Source organism: Stigmatopora nigra, chromosome 13 (assembly GCF_051989575.1).
Source record: "Stigmatopora nigra isolate UIUO_SnigA chromosome 13, RoL_Snig_1.1, whole genome shotgun sequence".
In the NCBI taxonomy this organism is placed as follows: domain Eukaryota; kingdom Metazoa; phylum Chordata; class Actinopteri; order Syngnathiformes; family Syngnathidae; genus Stigmatopora; species Stigmatopora nigra.
Window position 1 is genome coordinate 2546473 of NC_135520.1, and position 18234 is coordinate 2564706.

General features: G+C 39.4%; 1 long non-coding RNA gene across 1 annotated transcript in view; it reads right to left on the reverse strand.

The window, feature by feature from the left end:
* Positions 1-3346: 3346 nt before the first annotated feature.
* LOC144206814 (uncharacterized) overlaps positions 3347-18234 on the reverse strand; it is a 42035-nt gene continuing 27147 nt past the window's right edge. The window contains exons 3-6 of the long non-coding RNA XR_013328438.1: positions 9914-9990; positions 9734-9825; positions 6077-6286; positions 3347-3455 (exon numbers count right to left, since the gene is read on the reverse strand). This is a non-coding gene — a long non-coding RNA (uncharacterized LOC144206814). The remainder of the gene's footprint in view (positions 3456-6076; positions 6287-9733; positions 9826-9913; positions 9991-18234) is intronic.

Genomic DNA, 18234 nt, shown 5'->3' on the forward strand with positions numbered 1-18234 from the left:
CCACGATTCGGGAAAATACGAGGTCGTTAATAAGTTCTCGGGGTAAAATTCCCTTCCTCTCTAGCGGTATAAACTGTTTGTGTATGTCTACATTGTCTTGTGTGTAATTCATAGCCCAAAAAAACAGAAAAAAGCCCCGGGATTGTGAAATAACAAGCACAAGAGGGATTTCATGTTAGTTTGTTTTCCCTCCCTGGAAAGATATGTTTTTCTCAGACAACACCAAGCTAAAACTTTGTTTACTCCAGCGAGAAAAAGCGCCGATATATTCCCTGAAAAGCTAATCGAGTTAAAATGGCGCCATTACGTATGGGTTCCCACGGGTATAGTGCATTCAGCTTTACTTATGTTACACCTCTGGCCTTTTTATCGCCGTTATCAATGGCGCGCTGTGCATCATTAGAAAAAGACAAACAGCCTTGTTTCTTACTGGGGGTTGCAGACAGAAAATCAATGTCGGCTTTCCCATGAGCACCTAATTAGCCGGACACTTGTACGCTGTTAAAACACAGAGCGGATCTCTTTGTCTGTCGGGTCGATGAGGCCAAATCCACCAGAGACACCTTCAGAGCTGATAAAGTGTCAGAGAGGTGAGGAGTAAACACACAAGTGACACTTATGGTCTAGCACGTCTCACTATATGCTTTGGCAGACTCGATTTCAACTTTATCGGACATGGCGCGCCGTGCCAATGTTTTTTCTTATCTCGTTAATACCTGGGATGATTTTTTGATATACACTAAAAGTAGAAATTCAGCTCTTGGCTTGTTTGGAATCCATTCAACGGGTGTCCAAAAAAAGAGAGATTACGATTGCTGGAGTGCAAAGGAGAGATGGCTAAACGGATGAGTGGACAAAAGGAGTAAATAATGAAAAATAAGAATATAATTAGAAGGCTAGGGGTGACAAAAGTATGGCCCGTGGACCAAAAGCAGACCGAAAGGGTGTCCTATCTTTCCAATGGAGTTGTTTTCCCTGACAAGCACTTTATAGCTTACATTGTAGATATTTAGATATTAAACTCTGTCTCATTAATATAATTTTGAGAGGTGATTTCAACAATAAACTCTCCAGAAGACCAAACATCCGGGGGACCAAATGTCCTGGCGACCCAACGTCCGAGTACTGTACTACTGCATTTTGTTCAATTTCTTATCCACAGTCACATTCATTCATTCAAAAATAATCATGAAGACAAAAATAATGGTGCCCGAATCATTTTTGTCATTAAAAAAATCTGCCTTATCGCCACAATATGAGCAATAATATTCATAATCAACTTTACACATAAAAAGCATCACCAAACAGATGCCAAATGCATTTAACGTATAATGACATATCTCAAGATGGGTTGACATTTTAGCAGACAGCTGCCTCATTAATTATTCCCCATTATTTGCATCCAAAGATATTCCTTCTTAAATCTATCAATGACTAAAAATGCCAGTCGTGGACAATTGGGTGTGTCTAGTTTTAACTTACAGTAATTCACTTGAAAACGCTATTATTTTGAGATAAAAGATCTGTATGCTTAATAATAATTCATAAAAATGTACAGTTCGAGCCTGGAACATTTAAAACAAGTCCAGATTATATTATATTCATTATATTTGCTGGTGGTATTCCAGTAAAAATACTTGTAGTAGTAATTATAGCAACAAGTGCCATGAAAAAAATGTATTTTATGTATAGTTTATAGTAATATTGGGTTATAAATTCTAAAGAGTGTTGTATAAAAAGCCTCAGACTTCATTTATGCTAGAATAGGCTTATGAAAGAAGTGCTGAATATATATATTTTTAACTTGAGTGCCAGGTGTTAGACAGGCTTCTTAAATAGCTTCTGACTCAATTGGTCTCTCAGTGGTTGCGTTCAATAAAAAAAAAGCAAAGAAGTGGAAAGTGGGAGGAAAAAAGAAGAAAAAAATCGAAAATGTCCAATCCTTTTCTGTAACCTGTCAGAGTGACACTTGCAAACTTGCACTATAGACAAGGTGGCAGTACAAACGTAGATAGATGGCAGGGAATAAAAGGGCCTTCTCCCGGCAAACTTTCTGAAAATGTCAGCCTTTCAAGCTGTTGAGAAGACCTATTTCATATCTATTACAGCAGGCATTCTGTGGCCGATATTTCCGATTGGAGTCCCGCAAATCCTCTGCCAATCTTCTGCCCTTAAGAATCTTTGCCAAGCCCGGATGCATTATGCCTCCCTCCTCCTCCTCTCGCACCCCCCTTTTTTTTTTGATGTGACAGAACAAACCGCGACCTATTAGGATTAAGGCTTTGAAAAGATCTTTGAAGCTGTTCAAGGTTCCTTTAAACTGGGGAATGACAATATAAGCTGTGCGGCGGCAGATGCCAAATGGAGTGATTGCTAGTGCTCCTCGGGGAGGTCTGCTGTCACAAAATGTCGCATGAGTACAAACACTCACAGTGTGGCTCGTGGAATCTACCTGGATTCATTTAAAAATATGCCGTGTGCCGTTTTTAGGGTTTTCAGGTCGAACGCTGTAGTGGCAATTTTGAAATTTTACCTATATGTAAATCAAGGGTGTGTAAAGTAAGGCCCTTGGGCTAATAGCGCCATGCCCATCGTGACTGGACGTTTGGTCGCCGATCTTTTGCTCCCTTTTGGCTCAAATGTACTTAGAAATTAAACAGTACTTAGATATTAAACAGTACTTAGATATTAAACAGTACTTAGATATTAAACAGTACTTAGATATTGAACAGTACTTAGATATTAAACAGTACTTAGATATTAAACAGTACTTAGATATAAAACTCTCTCTCTTAGATATGAACTTCGGTGCACTGAGGGGTGTTGTAGCACCTGTTTGGGCATCCTAGATTATCTGGATGTGAATGATGTGGATTTTTTGTGGGTTTCAGAGTCCAAAACCAATCTGTCAGCCATTCATCTTTAAGGTTCAATGATGAGGAAACTAGAGGTCCTCAACGGGCTATTGTTTCGTATAAGTGGCGCCATGAGAGTTTGTTTTTAGTCAGTGGTGGGAGGAGCTGATTTTAAAGGGTTTAATGGTGCATCTAACCAGTCTAAAGATTCTACTTCGGAGCCATGCTTTCACTTTTGGATGTTTACCTCTAAACCAGGGGTGCTCAATACATTAATTATCTAACAGTAGATTGGCAAAGTACTATGAGTAGATCGCTCGACAATAAGATCGGATTTGGTTAGATGGTTTTCTTCTCTAGACTATTATAATTTTAGCTCTTCTGGAGCCAATCAGCTCGAAGGATAAAGACAGTCTTAATAGTCTCGCGCAAGGAATTTGTTGGAGCACAAAAAAGTTAGATTTAAAAAAAAACATACCTGCCAATCGTGTCCGGCGGCTGCCATTTCTTTGACGTGACTTTGAATGTCTTCTGTGGCAATTTTTGGTGACACTGTGGTACCATTTGATTTTCTTTGTGGTCCTTCCAGGTCCTTTTCACCTTCAAAAAAAATGGATAGCCTTGATGAAGTGCATTACTCATGCTATTGTTCAGCTAATCATATCCTCTCCAACAACTGCTACAAGTGACAAGATAAGATAGGAACTATAAATGCTTTATCGCATCATCTAAAATTATAAAAATATGCGCGGAGGGGCCAAGGAAATGGAAATCAATCTGTAACGCTTCCATTTTGTATATCGCCTTGAAAGAAAACAGTCATGTTCCATGTTATCTCCCTTAAATTCCATTAGAATCAGGTTAATTCAATGGCAAAGATTTGAAAACGCTTTCCTATCTTCTCATCTGCTCGTGTCTTTGAGTGCTTTCTGTTTGTAAGGTGTTCTAATTTCATATCTTACCAGATAACGTGTCTTACTGACGCACGATCTAGGATATTACTAGCGTTTCCTTAAATGCTGGAACAATAATTACATGCAAAATTGTAAAGAGCTTATACTTTAAGCAGTAAATTGGAAGTACCTCTACTCTTTTCTTTTTGCTTGACCTTATTCTGGCTTTCCTGTGATTAGAATTTCAATGGAATGTCTAAAACACTTCATTGCATTTACTCCTTAACAAAATCCACTATACTATGGAGGTACAATAATATATAGGCCATTTTTTTACTACCGTATTTTCACGACTATAAGGCGCATTTAAAAGTCTTAAATTTTCACCAAAATAGACAGTGCGCCTTATAATCCAGTGCGCCTTATATATGGAAAAAACTGAAAACCAAAAACGAAAAACCACCACTGTCGGATATTAAAAAAAAACAAAAACGCCTGAACTGAAACAATACTGTTAAATATGCAGATGCCATCTTAGTTTACAAAATCTTCCATCATATAGCTCCTCCCCCACTGCAAGATTTTATACAAAAAAATCCAAAACATTAACAATGGCTGGCTCTAGAGGTGACTGTAAAGTAGTGAGTGCTTCATACCTGGAAGTCAATAGCAATTACCGTATTTTTACGACTATAAGGCGCACTTAAAAGTCTTAAATTTTCTCCAAAATAGACAGTATGCCTTATAATACAGTGAGCCTTATATATGGAAAAAATGTCATTCATTGAGGGTGCGCCTTATAATTGCGGTGCGCCTTATAGGTATATGGGCTATATGGGTCTGTTTGGGTCGTCTCTTTAAGTGTGATGAAATATGCAAGCGCAATCATACATTGCAGATGGAGAGGCAGTTTTTCACTCCTCATTTGTGGTTCAATTGCAAGAGTGTGGATTGCCTGTTTTTCCAGGAAAAAAAATAGATGGCTGTGTCACTCAGTATGCATAAACTGCTCGTGTGTTTGTTGTACGCTGTCAACGGAAATGATAGCAATTCTATTTGTCTCATAAGAAAGATATTGTTGCCGTCGTCTGAAAAGTAGTCTTTCTGAAAGGCAAGCTTTGGCCATTCTGAAGTTATTTTCTCTAGACGTAATCTGCTAGCTTCATTCTCAAACCTCTCCAAATATTTTGTGCAAACCTGCTATTGCGGTGGAAACAGTGTCAAACTAATCAGGGGGAAGAAAAAAAACATGATAGAAAGGCTGGTAATTGTTAATGATGTGGCAATTTGATACTTATTATTGGGATTGGTGCACAATATGAAAAGTTTTGGAGGATTGCCAACTATATATGAAAAGTTGACAGTGTAGGAACATCAATATAAGCATGAAATAGGGGAGAAAGGCAAGTTACAATTGGGGGGTATTTTCACTGGCAATAATACAGAATAATATTAAGAAGACACCATAAAAAGACTGTCCTTACATCACGTAATATTGTATTATGATTTTCGGCTGCAATAAACCATCAGGCAAACGTATTTAGATACTTATAACCAATGTTCTCTCTAATTTTTCGTTGGTCTGGGCAGAAAGACAACCTCCCTGAGCGCACTGAGTACCAGTGTGAGCTACATGATTGGTCGCTATGGGCACACCAGTATCACACCTGCTATAAGCAGGTGCATGTCAATGTTCCCTCTAATTTTTCATGTAAATCATGCTGTAAAACATGAAAAACAAAAGAGTGGACAGAGCTACTGCCACTAGCTGCTGCGTAAACGCCGCCATCATGGGGAAAGGGGTAAAATATACATATATATATATTTTATTTACTGCGCGCCATATGATTACTGCTACGCAGAGAAGACGAGAGTAGTCTTAGAAGGTACATTACTTATGACAGTAACATATCATAAACACAGCATTTCTTGATGTTAATACATAGTGATTTATCAATTACTTGGAACATTCCATTTTGCATTCTTTTTTGGCGACAAATGGGGATCGGCAAACCATAAAAATCTGATTACCAGAAGTCATTAGCCATAAGTAATTCTGCTCAACATTACTGATTCATCACATGGGATGCAACTATTCTCTTGTAGGCAAAATAATAATAAAAAAAATAAGAGAAAAGATCATGCCATATAGAGCTTGCCTACACCTACGTGGCTGCACTTGATGCAAACATCTAGCTCGATCAAGCCGCCAGAGAATAACATCCTCCATTTTGCGCATAGGAGGTCCTTCTCATTTTACCTTGTTGAGAGAGCGACATAGAGAGAGAGAGAGAAAGACAGACAGACTGAAGAGGGAAGAGAGGTTACCTCTGTTTTGTTCACTCCTCTCTCTAACTGGTAGTGTTTGACTTCCCCCAGCCAGGAGTGGGTAATTCCGAAGCCCTGTGTGAGGTTGTTAGATCACTGAGGCCCAAGACAGCACCATTCTTTGCAGACCCTTGACAGCAAATATGTGGTAATGATATTGTCTCCTGCTGGGTAATAACACACAATTCCAACTGCCACATACTGCAAGCTCTGGAGGGAAAAATAGAGGGCAGGGGAGAGAAAAAAAAGAAAAGAAATTACACTGAAGTACTGAAGGAAAATGACAAGAAATGTCTTCATCGTCAAGTCGTTCTCGCCGCAGGAGTCTGTAGTGGGGAACAAATGTTTTATTTAACAGGTCGTACAAAAGAATGTCCTGGTGGAACTTGACATTATCTCATCATTGGTAACTGGATTTGAACTCTGGCCTAAAAAAAATGAAGGAATGAAAAACTTCATTTCAAAAAAAATAGTTTTTTTTCTTTGGTATAAATGTTTTTTTGGAGTAGCGTATTTTCACGACTATAAGGCGCACTTAAAAGTCTGAAATTTTCTCCAAAATAGACAGTGCTCCTTATAATCCAGTGCGCCTTATATATGGAAAAAACAGAAAACCAAAAACGAAAAACCACCACTGTCAGATATTAAAAAAACACAAACACCTGAACTGAAACAATACTGTTAAATATGGAGATGCCATTTTAGTTTACAAAATCTTCCATCATATAGCTCCCCACCCACTGCAAGATTTCATATAAAAAAAATCCAAAACATCAACAATGGCTGGCTCTAGAGGTGACTGTGTAGTGAGTGCTTCATACCTGGAAGTCAATAAGCAATTACTGTATTTTCACGACTATAAGGCGCACTTAAAAGTCTTACATTTTCCCCAAAAAAGACAGTGCGCCTTATAATACAGTGCACCTTATAATGCGGTGAGCCTTATAGTCGTGAAAATACGGTATTTTCTGATGTTTTAATCCATGATACTATGGTTCTTGAGTCATTTTCTACGCAAAAATGTTGAATATATTAGTACAATGGTGGTTAAAAAAAAACGAGCTTCAAGTGACTATAGCCTTTGTCAGCACTTGGCATAATTAGCGGGTAGTAAACAGCATTTTCCTGCCATGGAGACCCTCGCATTCTTAATCAGACCACACTGGCAGCCTCAACCTTGACCTTTGTGTTGCTCCACTTGGTACTCAGCTTGTAACTGTCAACACCATCCATCAACTGGCCAATCAGAGTCTGGGCTGGGGGCCCAGTAGCCCCGCTGTACCGCGAAATTGTGGCATGTGATCCTTAATGTAGACAAGACATTGACACAATACATCAAGCTTCGGTAGGGGGGCTCCTTTGGGTTAGTCTATTAGCCTCCTGCCGAGCTACGAGCTGCCCGGACCTACTCCTGGGGATAAGTAGAAATCACAGTGCCAAATCTGGACTTCTCAAAGACCAGACTGAGATGTACGAGGGTCTGCTGTCAATCAAAGTCTGGTTACAAAGTCTAGGCAAACTTATGATGGTTGGATGACTAAAAAAATGTATCTCAAGAACGTGGAAACTTCAAATTTAGGGGCTGTTTATGAGTTTCCATTAATGCCAATGGCACTTAACAGGTAAAATACGAATATACATTTAAAAATATACTTGGAAATGTCGCCATTATTAATTCTGAGGTGGGAACTTCAAATTTAGGGGCTGTTTCTAAGTTTCCATTCATTTAAGAACAGGTAAAATACGAATATAGATTTTAAAATATACTTGAAAATGTCACCATTAATAATTATGGGTAAAAAATGAATTCAGTATTGACAAAAAAGGGAAAACAAGCCATTTTTTTGGTTAAAAAGTATAAAATCAAAAAGTTATACAAACTAAGAGGCCATTTACAAGTTTCCATTTGTGTTAGTGGCGCTTAAGAATAGATAAAATGAGAGTAAAGTGAAAAAATGAGTGAGAAAATCTTTAAAAATGGCATCGTCATTAGTTCTGTAAAGATAAAATACCAAGCCAATTATTTTAGTTCAAAAAGTATACATGCAAAAAGCTATACAATACGTTAATCTTGCTGTTTCTGTGCAAATATATTATCTGCCACAAATGGCCAGACATGCACATTTTGAAGACTAAATTCCTTCAAAAACAGGCTAACAAGTGGTCGATTTCATCCCATTTTCTTCATGCCAGTGTGCATGATCCTAACTCTAAAATTAAGTTTTTCTTCACTTGAGCACAAGACACAAGCAATGACCTCTCATTTTTTCATTCATCGAATGAGCCAAGCAACATTGCACATTGGGCTAAAATAAATAGTAAGAAGCAGAATCACTTAATAGAAGTAGCAAGTAAAAAAAAGGTAGCCTTGATAGCAGTAGAAGAGCGTCACATTGAAATGGAAAAATGTCCATTTCTGTCAAAACCTTCGTTCACAAATTGAACTAGGCATTCAAACGCCTTCATTCTGAGAATGGCAGATTTGCATAACCTAGACAGAAGCACTCCAGTGATTGAATTGCGCTACACTGGAGCGAACAAAGGATATGGAAAAGAATTTACAAACAAATTGGGAGCTTTTTTTTTTAACCACCAAGGTGATTACAGAATGAACTTCCAATAGGACAAGCCTTTAAATGCTCTTCATCACAACAATTGGTTACTTTTGGAATACCAAACTTTTAAGACAAATATGAAAAACATACCCTGCCCATAGAGATAGTATTGACTACACTGTTTAATGGCATTCCAATATTTAGTATAGACTATTAACCTTGTTAACTTTAGGAAGGTATTTTGTTCAAGTTTTTATTTCAGATGAAGTTAATTTTGTTATGTTGATTTTGTAGCCCAAAAAGAACAGTTCATATTACATTATCAGGTGCCTATTTTTGCATAGATTTCTGATCACTTAAAAAAACTGCCCAACCAAAAATGCACTATATACTTTCATTTTTACATATAATGGTACCTCTACTTACAAATGTCTCCACTTGGCAAAAGGCTTAATTTATGTTCCAAGATATGTCATGAATTCAAAATACAAAATTACAAACCCCACTAAAAAAACATCCCCTGAAATGTAAATACTTGTAGAATTCTGTATTTTATTTTGAAATTGGCATAGTAGAGGTACTCTTAGTTGGCAGTTTTGGAAAACTACTTACAAAATAATCCAAGTTCTGAAACCTGTTTGAAACCAATTAATTTTCTAAAAAGAGGTACCACCATATTTTTCGTTTTACATTGTTTGACTTATACTCAGGTGCGACTTATACTCAGGTGCAATTCATACTCAGGTGCGACTTATACTCGAGTGCGACTTATACTCAGGTGCGACCTATACTCGAATGCGACTTATACTCAGGTACACTTTATAAGCCGAAAAAATGAATCTAATGACTATTTTCAGCGTATTAGTACTTGTTTTTCCCATCACGCAATGCTGACACGAGCTAGTATCTACTGTATATGTACTGAGTGTGCCTTTTGTGTGTATTTGTGTGTGTTTCTTTTTGTGCTGTGCTCACGCAGCCAGGTAAGCTTCTCTAATTGCTGTGAGATGCATTAGCACTCAGCCTTTGTTTTTCCCCTTGGTGGCAGTCTGCGGGCCAGAAGACAATCAGAGCAGAAGGGTCATTTTCTGCAAGAGCTCACCTCCCTCCTCCAAACGTCGCCCGTGACAGCCTCACGCTCGGTAGGAGCCCTAAATTAACACTTGACGTTTGTGAGGCTCAGCCCTGATGAGGCTGCAGAGAGAGAGAGACAAAATGTCAGAAAACAAACACTCCATCATTTTTGCTTCATTTCCTTCCAACACTGGAGAAACACACTCACCTAGATAGGTTGCGCTGACACTTAGCTTTATTTGTTACCGCCGATCTGCCGCTTTTTTGGTCCGAGGAGAGCAATTACTAGAAAAGACGGATAGAAAAAAATAAAGAGGATGATGAGTAGAAATCGAGAAGTACATAAATGCAATTGCAATCTTTATTAGGACGTACAGATTAAATGTAATGTGTCCCTGGTGGAAAACAGAAAACTGGTTTGTAGAGATAGTTTTTCTAAAGCAGATGTGATATAATAATCTCCCCAAATTGTTGTTTTTTAATTAAAAAAATGTCCTTTATGTTGGAGTAGACAGTTTCTCCTCCAGTGTTTTATTTTGTCGGAATTCTTCCACGTTTGTGTGACAGTTTCAGTGAAATGTATTCCTCAATAAGCTCATGCAGGCAAAAATGTGTTGAAATGACTTTGGAATGGTGCAACTTGTTCTTGTAATCCAAGTTAAAAAGCAAAAAAAATGGAAGATTATTTGTGAGAAGAGCAGTAGGAATAGTAGAATAGGTCATGTACTTTTGTAACCAATTACTATTTTGACAACAGTTTTGTTAAGTAGGATTTTACAAGCAATTGAAGTGTTCATTCCGTAGGTTTTAGAATACCAGACAAAAAGATGGCGGCCACTTGTCTTTATGCAATTCAAACTTAACCTTGAATTGCATATTCATTTTTTTTATCTCTTATTGTTCTCATTATAACTCGCATTGAAGTTACAGCATTTGAAATAAGTGTCACAGAAACGCAAAACATGCAGTTAGATAAATTCATTCGCGTAATTCGAATTCTGACATGAATTTTATTATTTATTATATCTTTACACTGCGTAAAGTTGATTTGTTTACATGAGAAAAATTTGCAGTTATGGTGATTTGAGCAAATTGCAGCCAAAAGTACTTGAAATGCGAATAACTGCAATTAGTATGCTCTTAAATGTAGAACACTCACAATGTTTTTGTTTACGCGGGGGTTGCTGATCTATGACTTGTTTCGGGGGCGTCCCGGAGATAGGTTAAAATCACTCATCATGCCAGAGATTGTCATCATGAGTTTATGATAATAATCAATGCAGCATAGGGATAACACTCTTAACACTGTCCTGCTATGTGGCATTTTTGTGTATAGTCACACTAACCAAAGAATTCACAGAAATAGAAAAACATACATATTAATCCAATATTATATACATTTTAATCCAGGGGTTCGGGAACCTTTTTGACAAAGAGAACCATAAACAATTCATATTTTCAGATATTATTCGTTGAGAGCCATACTAAAAATTTAAATGTAAAAATACATGAAAATGTGAGCATTTATGATTCATTTCACTATTTTGAAAGTAAAAAAATAAGTCTGAATTCTTTTGAGAACATTATTTCAATGTTGCTAATCATGCAGAATGATTTAAAAAGGCATATACACCCATCAAAAGAGCCAGATATGGCTACTAGCCATAGGTTCCCTACGCTTATTTAAATCTATCAGAAGTCAGGAAAAACAAGGGAAATATTTAAAGTAATTGGAAATTTGGGAACAACAGACAAAATGGCACCTTTAAAGTAACAAGTTTAACCCTATTTTTGCAAAACTATAAACAAATAAAAATCGCACTTGAGTATACATCTCAGGCCTAGCCAAAACTACCAACAAGTGTGACTTATAGTCCAGAAAATACGGTATATTTGCGATATGAACAACATTCAAGTGAAGTAAGATTTAATTCAGCCTTCATTTGCTTGCCATTGATATCTTGAGATTAAAGTGGTGGATGTAACACCTCATTTAAAATCGGCACGTCCAATTACATATGACTCCAAAAGGCAATGAAGCAATTAAGAGACACAACAAGAAAGAAACAAGCTGTGAAAATCAAATTGATCACGGGAAGGAAATGAGGGAAACAGTGCTTTAAAGAGGTCTTGAGAACCACATTGAAGAGCCGTCGGGAGGAAATAGGAAGTTGGGAGGCTCTGAATAGGACCAGGCATGGTAATCAGGTGACAGTGTGACAAAGTTGCGCTTGTTAAAATGGAAATCTTCCCACACTTGCTCTTTCTTGGCCCCCTCTAGCCCACCACAAATGCTAAGCTCCAGCATCTGAAGTGGCAACACTTGAGATGGTGAAAGTGACAACATCTTAACATAAGCTGAAGGGCTAAAGTGAAAGTCAGGACAAAGACTAACTTCTCATCTCCCCCCTACGTTGGTTATCCAACTCGTTCGGCCGTTGACCTTCGAGATATCTCGAGAAGTAAATAATTCGAAGTTATTTTGTTCAAGAATAAACATACTTTTTAAAAATTGAATCTTTCTAATTGGCTTTCATTGGGTTCTTCTACCCATTTTGAGCTATAGGTGGCATCGGGCAGAACTAGAGGCATGTAATCCGTCTAAATCCAGCCTCTTCCGAGGAGTGTTAAACCAGGAATGTTCTGTGCGGGTCACTGGATTAGACGGAATTCACGGCGGTAGTTCGATTCGAGAGCCGGAATTAGCGTCGTAGGGGGAAAAAAAGGGTAGAGAAGTCTCAACTGGTTTTGTATTAAAATGAGCTAACCAGGTGGTCTTCCCTCCCCTAAAACTGGACACTGTGTGTCCCGTAATCTGAAAAGCCCGTAGTGTTTGTCGCTCATTGGACGAAAACCCGCTAAAAAGAGAGAGAAAGACTGGTGGGATGGCCATTGAGGCCTCAGTGAAATGTCTGTCAGGCTTGGTTTACCACAATCACAGCAGTGATTAGCCCTCTTTTGATGACGGGTTTAGTTTTCCGTCCATTGGCAAGAAAGTGAGAATAGAAAAGGGGGGGGATTGAGTCTAGGGGGAGGGTGTCTGGGGCTTACTTTGTTTTGGGAAGACTTTGGAGGGGGGTGGGCGTCGTCGAAACACACAAAAAAGGGGCGGAGTTAGGTTCGCCGGTGGCGGACGGGTGTTGGTGTTGTGTAGCCGGCCGGGTGGGTGCTCCTACGTAATTTCCCAGCGGGTCGTGGGGTCAGGTTTGTATTTAGTTAGTGGTAATGATCTCGTTAGGGATCTGAATGGACCACCGTCTAAGCCCATTGAGGGGAGCGAGTGTGCCTCCCCATCCCCCATCCTCGCCTGCCTTGTGTGGGCTTACGCAGCCCGTGAACTGTGATTAATGGACTTCCAGGGCTTAATAACTTGCAAAACAGTATTAAACAAGGGAGGCCCCCGGGGACAATCGACAAGGCTACCCGGCCGGGGCGGAGTGGGAGGCGGCTGTAAACAGTGGCCCGGCAACAATTGCAATGCATGGAATTAACTGAGATGGGGCGTTCACAATGCTACAGCTGGCTAGTGGCGGGGGGGAGAGCCAGGCCTGGGAGAAAGCTGGGTTTGCTACTTCCAGGTGGCCCAAAAGCGGCGGGCCGCTCCCCTTTTCACTTTGGTAAGTGTTAAAAAAAATAGAAGGAGGGGAGAAAGGCTAGGCTTGTGATTGGGTTGGAAACAGTGAGAGGAAACCATTGAGGAGAGACAAGAAAGAGATTAAAGAGCATAGAGAGTGATAAGCAGATAATGGGGGCGCACATTCAATGGAACAAGTAATCCTTGACACGCCAGCGCAAATATGAAGCGCTTTGTTTCTTGTCTACAATTCAGGATGGGATGCGTGGAAAGGTAGAGAGACCACGCTCGTCCTGTAAATAGATACACGGATACGACACACTCGTTCGTCCAAGTGCACTTACGACGTCGTCCCCCCGACTCTTTTTGTAACGTCTATTCTTTCGTACCCACCCTTCTGCCCTCTTGTGTGCAAACAGCATGAGTGCTGATGTGTTTGGACCACCCCTATTCTTTTTAGTACCTATTTATTCTTTATTCTCGATAAACACTGGCACACAAAGTCAATCAAATATATGTTTGTATGATGAATTTGGGATCTTGGATATTCCTAGTGCTAGAAAGAATTGTACTGTGATATGTTGGATCAAAAATTTTGGCAGTTTGTGTTAATTAATATTCATTTGAGGAGGCTTGTTTGATAGTTGTTCTCTCCTGAGTGTTTGTCTTCTCTTAACTTGGTCTCATCTTCGAATGAGTGACACTGAGGTCATCCTAATCTTCTTGGCTTGCAGATTATCTCACACAAAAGATCACTTTAGCGTAGAAGTCCTATATGTCTCCAAAATATTTGCGCAAACACTTTAGTTAATAAGCGCCCAAGAGGTTATTGAGCAACGGTATGAAGACCCCACTACATTGAAGACATAAAATACAGATCAAATTTGAGATATCATAATATAATAATGTTATTTCTCATGTTTATGTAAAAGTTAGACAGTGGGTTTCTGACTAAATTTGAGAAATTGGATTTAGATGAGCCACACTCAGTTCTCTTCTATATAAAATGATTTTTCTGGTAATTTAACCTCCGGTTTGAATTTATCCGCTAAAATATCTTGTTTTTCCTGACTTATATCCTGTTCTGACGCATTTTCAATTTTGCACCACATGATAAACACAACAAGTCTACATACACTTTTCCCATTTAATTATCGACCACTATTAAATCCCCCTTTATTTATTCAAAACACTCATAATACATTTTTTCTACACTTTCACTAGTTATAGATCTATCTAACCCTACTTTTGCCTACTTTTAAAAAAGATCCAATCATTTAATTACCATATAAAACCCCCTACTAGTATCCTGCTTATTTCCATTGCACCGACTCTATCCCATCCTTTTATATGATATTCAGCCTTTGACAATGTATTCATTATGATGACATTTAATGCATGTGTGGGCTGTAGGCATGCTGCTGTGTTATCTTTCTATCTTTCCTTCTCTCTCATCGCAGCTGCTACCGACTCCCCCTCCCCTCATCCCCAATGCGGCTTGGTCCTCTACCGCTCACGGGAGCAAAAGGGGGCCTCGGCCCTGTGACGGGTAGATCCACCGCTGTGCTAAGCCTCTGGCTCCCTGCTCTCTACCCCACCTCGCCACGTCATGAATAATGGAAGAGGGAAATACATTTATCTTTTAATAGCCTCGACCCCCCAACCCCCCCACACTGGCTGGGAGCACGGAGTCTGGGCCGTACCGTACGAGGGTTCGTCCAGCCGTGATTGGCTTTCCTACGTTTTTGAAGTAAGGTGCTTCTTAGTGTCCTAGAGATGGGTAATCAGGCTTGATTTTGGATGGGTCAGGCTAGTATTTGAAGGGGGGATTGTTCACCACCCCCAGGTGGACTAAGAAGGGTTGCCTTGCTTAGAATCGGTGGGAGAATGACTGTAATTTCATAACGGGTTCGTTGGGAATTGAAGAGAGCGAGACAATGAAGGGGGAAACTTGGTAGGGATGATAACGTTGTGTTGTTGTCTGGTCAAAAGGTTACTTTTCGATAGTGTGTGTGTATGTGTGTGTTTTGGTAGGATGGCATATGAATAGACACTGTTTTTTTTCTTCTAAATAGATATCTGAGATGAGCAGGGTGGTTAGAGGTGAATTACAATGAAGTCGTCTTGGAAGAGGTCAGTCAGTGACATTCTGATTGTAAGATGCTATCGTTTATAGCACAATCAAAGAATAATTGCTCTTATTGACTAAGGTGAATTGATCTTTCAGTATTGGGAACATGTGGAATTAAGAAAACCTACAATTATAATACTAGCATAAAAAGATATAGTCACACTGGAGTATAAGGCGCATTTTTGGAAGGTAATTTTTTAAAATGTTGGTCAAAACATATTTTAAAGTCACAATAACAACATGCAAAATAGGCATTGGTTAATGTGGCAGTTTTTTTCAGATAACTATAGCCTAAAAAACTATCATAAATGAATAAAAAACCATATATAAGTCGCAGGCTCGGTCAAACTATAAAAAAGTGTAACTTATAGTCCGTAAAATGCAGTCTACATGTTTTTGAGGCGATTTTTGACGAGCTTATTGTTCATTAGTACTCTGTTGCAACACTGAAGGTGACTTTCCTTTAACTGCTGACAGTTGAAGAACACTTGCCCTCTCCTCCTCCTCACACTTCACACACATAAACACACACAACAGCCCACAAAATCCTTTTAGTCACCGCCTCCCGGCACCTACAAAATTTGCGGCGATGGGACGCGGCCTTGCCAAAGCGTTGGGTTCGAGCCAGCGTCTCCTCAGCTCTGGCTCTGCTTTGCGGAAAGCAGAGGAGCTGAAAGCGCCATTTATCATCACTTGTGTGGGCAGCATCACCACGGCAACGCTCCGGCTGGCAAATGCCACCGCTGTGAATACTAATGAGGCTCTTGGCAGACCCACGTCAACGAGTCCGGAATTTTACTATAGGTGTGTGTGTTTGTGTGTGTGTGAGTGCGTGCTTGGCTCTTGGAGGGCTACAGTAGAGGTAAACAGTCCAAAGGAAATCAATTAAGTGTTTCCGCAACGTTTGGCAAGCGCTCTAATCTTCGGCAGCACATTTTAAAATAAGGGCGAAATCTTCCTTTAATGCATTCTGCATGACAATAAACAAGCGGCAACAATAAACAGTCGAGCACAGCCAAGCTTGACTAAGTCGTCTACTTTGAGGAATCATAAATGAATGTTCTCGACTTCTTCTTCCCAGGCCCGCTGGAAAAAGAAATTATTTCCCATAATTTAAAAAAATACAAATACAGAGCTGGAAAACGGAAACTTTTTAACAATCGAATAGGGTTATATTTCTCTAAAAGGTGCCTATTTTGTCTGTTTTTCTATATTTTACTATTACTTTAACCTATAATAGTTGTTTTTGATTCCTGATCAATTAAGAAACTGCCTCCAAAAATATTATATATTATTTTCCCCTTTTATTGGACATTTTTGGAGAGTGCGACTTATACTCAGGTGTGACTATTACTCTGAAAAATACGGTACACATGCTTAGCAAATATCACAAAAGGTAAACATGACGAAACTATCTAACATTTGGGACTTGTCTTGTTATGTTACAACCATCCCAGAAACGTTTTTATTAAGTAATCGTCATAAAAAAAATGTCTGTCAACGAAACCTATTCGTCATCATAAACGAAAACAACAATGACACGAACTATTAAGTTACCCTGTTATATTTAGTGGTTTTAACCAGTTAGGGAGGATATTTTAGATAACAAAACTGTTTACATGTGGAAACTGGGGTTGTTTGGGTACACAATGCTTGCTCATCCTTACAAAGTGACTTATTAGCACTAATTGGGATGGACAGTTCAAACAGGAGTGGCAGTCACACAAGCGTGACACGAGTATAGAGGGGCAGGCAGTACCGGGGTCTGCTCCTCCCAGCCCCCCCCCAAAGCCCGTCCTGGTTGTCCCTGGTCCTGCAAAGTGGCTACAGAGTGGGCTCTTTGTCTGAACACGGCCATTAGCAGTCAGCGGACTTCAGAAATGTGAGCGGGACAAGGCAGCGGACAGAAAGACGGCTGTCCGAGACACTTAGGAAGTCAACAGCTGACGGAAGGGCCGACACAAAGGAAGAGCCGCTGAAGCACGAGGAGCGTGATCTGCATTGAATCCAAGACCTGCCTCCTCTCGCCGACGCACTCCAAGTCGTGCTCAGGCACACATACGAACATTATGCGTGGAAATCCCTGACCTGTTATTCAAGTAGACGTACGCAAGACTGTGAATATGCTCCATTTGGTACCTCCATTAACGTCTATGGGCTAGTATACTGAAACCACAACATGGTATTAAAAAGGCATTCCCCAGAACCTTAATTCAATTCAATTGATTCAAACAGTCTCTTTCAGTAAAAATGCTGCACGCTAATATTTGTACCCCTAAAAGACGTTAATTCCAATGATTATTTGGTGGCGCAATAGCCGCAATTATAGACAATATAAGGTGTAAGCACCAATTACTACTAACTGGTTATTATCTTAAGCATGTGCTGCGGGGAGTGTGAAATAATAAGCTACCATTCCATAACCTTTGCTCAGCAAAATTAAAGTAGAGTGCTTGAGTAATTTGGAGAGGTGACTTGCCTTTACTACAAGGGTGTCAAAGCCAGTTGGGTTAGCGAGCCACATTCAGGTCAAGTTGATCTGTTGTGGGTCGGACTTGTCTATTTTGGGTCTAAAAAGTTAACTTAGTGGCCATGATTGACGGTACTAGACGTCAATAAATATTCGAGCCAGGTCAGAACTACTAGCCGGCCCGTGAACCATATATTTGACATCCATCACTGATTTAGTCTATTTGCAAAACTCTATTACTGCTTATTGTTCGTGGTGGTAGAGAGCCATACATTATTTGAAGGATTTTCTGTTTGAACCAGCCTTAAATGAAGTATTGTTTTTCCATTTGGAGCTTCTCACATTACATATATT